The sequence below is a fragment of the Liolophura sinensis genome, chromosome 8, assembly GCF_032854445.1.
Source record: "Liolophura sinensis isolate JHLJ2023 chromosome 8, CUHK_Ljap_v2, whole genome shotgun sequence".
Taxonomy (NCBI): Eukaryota; Metazoa; Mollusca; class Polyplacophora; order Chitonida; family Chitonidae; genus Liolophura; species Liolophura sinensis.
The window spans coordinates 33,816,800-33,822,799 of record NC_088302.1 but is presented as its reverse complement, the minus strand read 5'-3'; positions in this window follow the sequence as shown (position 1 = coordinate 33,822,799).

The following is a 6,000-nucleotide window of genomic DNA, read 5'->3' as shown; positions in this document are numbered from 1 at the left end:
GCCCAGTGGATGAGAGACCCGAGTTCAGTGAGGCTCTGGCGAAAATTCTTTATGGCAATCAACGAATCTAACAACGATATATTCTGGCTCGCTTTGTAAAATTAAGTAATAAGATATCCGGGAAGATATTTGGGTATCGATTGTTTCTGTCTCAGTTAAGGCTGAAATGGGCCAGGGCTCCCGTTACATTAACAGTGTTAATCTTGCTTCTTTGCCCAGGATGAAGGGCTGCGCTTGAAGACTGGTGTATCACACAGGTACAAATATTATTGCACTATTTCCGAAATCAGCCTCAAACAACTACTAAATAATAAACAGGATACACCAGGAACCGAAGACACCGGGCATGACACCCCACCCAGTCACATTATGCTGACAGCCGGCCAGTAACTCCTGTTTTCTTGCTCTAACCTCTCAGTGCTGAACGCCAAGCGAGACAGCAGCGAGTACAATTTGTAAAAACTTTGGTATGACCCGACCCGGGTTTGATTCCGAGTCTCCCGACTTTGAGGCGGACGCTCTAACCATTGAGCCACCGAAGCGGTTTTATCAATAATTTTGATACTATTATTGTTTAAACCATGTACACAGACCTAATCTTGTCAAAGAACGTTTTCCCCCCAGACGCTACACGTTTTTCTTCCTTCATTCAACTGAACGCCATAAGTTGTATAGGTGAAAAATTTCAGAATAAAGTGTGAAAAAACAATCAAATAAACAAAATAATTAAGTAAAATTGTGAGACAATTTTATTAATCTAGCGCTGATATTCTGGCATGTTGCCAGTTAACGGTAAACGTTTCCTGTTATCTTGGACAAGACAGCTTCTATAAAGCGTGTTGTTTTGGCTCAGACGAAAACTGCGCCAGTCGTAAAGTGTCTGTCGCAACACGACCATCACAGAGACGCCGCCAAGGAGTCCTTCATACATAGCTCAGCCAAGATCAGCCCAATTATCGGTTCGATAAATCCCTACTCTTATCTCCAAATTGAGGATAATTTAGCTGTTGCGCCAGAGAAAATCGACATAGGGCGCCATGATGAGACATGCATGCCTGGAGGCTCTGGCGATCAGACATCGTATTTTAAGTGAATCCGACAAGTGAGTAAGGCCCAAATACATGTACAAACTGTCAGTCTTATTAAGACGGATTCTTTGGGGGAAGACTACTGAACGCCAACGTCACTTTAGCACGCCATCGATGACGTGTGTATAGTTAGCACGCGACACCTCCGGCCGAAGATTAATTGACGATCACACTATGGACAAAACGTCATGGAAAATCACTACTGGCTGATGTTGGTCATAGCAGATGTCAAGTTCTCAAATCCATACTCTTTTCATTCTGAACCAGTTAAAATTAAACCCCGTTTGTAGGTCCTTTTGTAAATGTGTAAATACGAAGATCATGTATAAACTAAAATTACGATTATTTAACTGAAACGACGAATTTGCATTGTTTTTATGTTAAAGTTTGTTAAATGTAATGACAATTCAGCATCTGAATAATCCCTGAGGTTAGTGACATGTAATAAATTGTAATTAACGTGACCGGATTTCTCTTTACATAATTGTACAAAAGATATGCATGGTGTTTGGGGGTTGAGGTGTATGGCCAAGCGGTCAGATTTCACCGATGCCATTTGGGAACCACCTGTTTTTACCCTCCATGCTATAGTTTCATATTTATGTGATCGCCATGTGTAATTCTTAGCGAAACAAGGTAGTCGCAAAAAATGAAAATGTAATTTTTTAAATTCGTTTTTGACAGTAGGATATATTCTAAAGCTATATTTGACCTGGTAATGTCTATGCACAAATACATATGAAGCAACACAACAACGGTCCACAAAATTTATTGGGTGATAGACAAGATGCCGTAAGGTCTGTTTCTACAAAAAACGTCGATTTATGTTCTACTTAGATAATACTTTTTCAAGGAAAAATGCAAAAATGCATTGAATTAAACAATATTTGGACGGATTTTACGAAGCTAGTTTGACCTGAATCAAACTTTGTAACGCTTCTTTATAGTTATTAATTTTATTTATTTGATTGTTTTTTACGCTGTGGGCAAGAATATACCACTTATAAGACGGCGGCTAGCATAGTGGTGGAAGGAAACCGGACAGAACCCCGATATAACCCATGATCATCCACAGGCTGCTGGCAAACCTTCCCACGTACGGCTGGAGAATGCCAGTATGAGGTGGACTTGAACTCACAACGACCACAGGCTAACCACATCGGCCCCCGCTTGTTTACAATTTCAGAAGGTAAACATGTGCACTGTGAATATGTTCTACGTGTATGTTGTGACAAATATATGAATTCGTTTTCAAAATATTATAATACTCAAGTTTTAAATGTTCACTTGACCAAAATCGCTGTCTAACATCAGCATACAATACGCAAGGTGCCTGAAACCATTTTTCGAGTGAGAGGAAATTAGAAACTATAATAATCGGACGATCTATAATAGGTTTATAATATTCAGACGAAACTCCCATTTGGCTGTCAAGTCAAGGATAATATTGGATGCTTATTGAACATGGAATGGTTTTATCCATGTGTTTTATATACAACCTCCAAGTGCCTCTCGTATTGGTATTTAAATGCTAAGCCATTATTATAACTAAAACTTTGATGGTTGCATTGGTGTTGAAAATATTATGGTGCACTCTAAATAATTTAACTTAAATATGTTTCGGTTTAGAGAATTCGTGTTGGTGACGAATCAATAAACCGAAATATAGAAACAAACAGTTTTTGTTTGTTGTTTCAAGGAGTTGTGACTTTGGTTAACTGTTGAAAATGCATGGCCTGTTCCAGAGTAACAAGGAAAACTACATCTCGGCATCAGACTTGATTTATTTATTTTATTTAGTTGCTTGGTGTTTACGCCGTACTCAAGAACATTTCATTTGGGCGACGGCGACCCACGAGCATCTGAGAAGCTCCTGGTAGCTTTGCCGTCCATAGCCTTATTACATAAACCGTAGGCCTACGTTGATGTGTAAAGTCTGTTGGGTTCACTGACGTACACGTATAACAGGTAGTTGGAGTCTTGCGTGTCAACAGTCCATAGCAGATTTTCCTTAACATTTGGAGTTAACAGGTCGATAACAAGACTTATCTTACCAGTCCACCGTCCAACCGTTACCATAACAACGAAAATGAAGGCTTACGTACGTCAATGAATAATATATAGTGAGTTTCTAAGGTATATTGCTATGTTAAAACATTCTCTGCCAATTTCCAGATTGCATACATCTAGGTAACTAAATGGAAGATGTGCAGTGGTGACTGTTGTATAAAACACTTATAATATATTGCATTCACTGTCTGAGAAACAAGACTTAAAATGACAAATGGATATGTGTAATTTAGAACCTAAGAATTTTACCATCTCTGTGATGGTCAGTTGTTAACTCAGGTGTATCATCTATAGTCTAAACAGATGCTTTTTATTGTGAAGGGAAAGAAGTACATTTAATAAGTAAACTGTTTCCTTCTATATGGGAAATTATCCTATGTTTTTTGACGTTTTGCTGAACTAGAGGCTGAGCAAGGTTTGAATTCTAAGAATAAGCCTTTTGGACCAAATTTTATTGTCAGTGACGTCAACAAAAGCGAATGATATTAATTTGCGTTTGTCCGTCTGTGTTCCCGTCTGTCACGCTTTGGTGTTCATGCAACTCGTCTAAATAATGCCCGACGTTTATCACCTTTAATGTCCAGGCTCATTATATGTAATCCCTGACCGCGTTCAAAAACCAGCGGGCACTTTTTGATTTGTTTTTGAGGCGAAGTCAACGATTTCCTTGATTCGGATTACTTGTTGGTTTCCGTGCAATGACTGCTTAAGATATTGTTCGATTTTGATAAAAGTTTGTGTACGGATTCATTTTGTTACCCTACAGGTCAAGTTTCAAAATAAGCTTGCTCCATGCATAAGTCCTAGATATTTGAGGCGTGATATAAATTCTCCAAATTTGTCTCCACATTAAAGCATATACATGAAAAGGTACTATAAAACGAGGGGTATGGTTTTGAGGAGCATGGAGAAGGATATGTCAAAAATGAATTAAAAAAAGATCATTTTTGAGGCAGCATTTATGTTTCTTAATAACTATGTTTCTTAATATTTTTTGGATATTTCCGTCAATGAACTTAAATATTCCATACTGGGAACGCAGGACCAGCTTGGCGTACCGAGTTTGTTCTCCTCCAACAATTTTGTTTTGACAGCGTTGACATCCCTACCGCAGAGTACTTAACTAACGGACTGACCTCTGAGGCCCTACTATTAAAAACTCTACAGTAATTTTTATGACCAAGACGAAAACTGATGAGATTTTCTTTATAGCCCTATATGTAAGGCCACATAATATAATACGTGTTAAGAAACAAAAAACCAATCGTTTCATGTATCCTTTAGTGTTGCAGGTGTGCACAGGAGAAGTAGGTCTACATTTGTCTGTACAATTGATTTCTCGTGTACACTGTATAAATGTGCCTCGTGTAAAATGTAAACTGAATTGGTATCTTAGTAACTTATATTTAAAGCGAATAAGAAATATATCTCGGATTCCTTAATGACTGTAGGGAAGTAGGACTTCCGTTTACCTGACTTTTTAAATTGGAACATAGAGGTTTCCGATTATCTGATCTTGCCAGCGTGCGCTGTAGATATAGGCCTTTATCTTCTACACTATCTACATTTCCTTCACTGTCAATGAAAACTGACTCGGTATCCTAGTAACCAAAAACTAACGTGAATACAAAACATATCTTAATGGCTTTGGGGAAATACGACTTCTTCTCGTTTACCTGACTTTAAGATCGAATGATAAAAGGTTCCGATTACCTGATGTGCGTGATAGTGGCAGTGAATGGGACAACCCGCGAATTAGACTTCAGGCCCTGTGTATCCGATATAGGTGATATATATATATATATATATATATATATATATATATATATATATATATATATATATATATATATATATGGAAACCGATAGTGGCAATGCACCGTTTCGTCCTTTCTACTGATTATTTAGCCCCCCCCCCCCCCCCAAAAAAAAATTCGAAAGGGCGAAACCACGAAAGGACGAGGAAAAATTGCGAGGTAAAATTATGAAAGAACAAAATAAGGCATGAAAGGACGAAACAAAAGTATGAACAATACAAAGCAAAATGACGAGGTTTTTGTACTTTCATCTCGCCCATTTGTACTTTTCTTTCGTCATGTTGTTCTTTTCTTTCGTCCTGTTGTTTTCGACTTTTTATTCGTATGAAACATGCGAAAGAGCGAAACCCCGAAAGGACGAGGTCCCACCAAAGCTTATACTTTCGTACTTTCGCTTAAAAGTACGAAAGAGCGAGGCGAAAATACAACAGGGCGAGGTGACAAAACTTCTTTGTTTTACTTTGCACTTGCGTACTTTTCTTTCATCCTTTCACCTTTACCACAGTTTTGTCCTGCATCTTTGCCTCATCCTTTCGTTGTTTCGTATTAACTTCTGATCTAAATAATCAGCTTAGAAAGGACGAAAGTACACATGACCCGCTATTGGCTTCCATAGATATACGATACCATATAGGGGTAGCAAGTCTACACCACGTACGACGTACAGGTATTTGCATATATATTATATGTATAAAAGTCCCCTCTAAAATGTCACACCTGTTAGGTAAATAACGGTTTTCTGTTGATCTGAGCGGATGTTGCTGGGTAGAAATTAAATGGCCGGTTGGGTAAAGCGTGACATCGGTTAGAATGTCTTCATCGATAATTACAGCCCTTCCGTTCGCTTGTAGTTATTAAATTCAAGTGTACACATATAAAGTTATGCTAATTGTTAAGGAAGGTCATTGTCATGTGTGTCCTCCAGACGAAGCTGTCAGTTTATAGGTGGTTTGATCGAGTCACGGGATGTAGGCCTACATGTAAAACGATGTCAAAGCAGTTAGATTTGCATTAATAATAGTTCT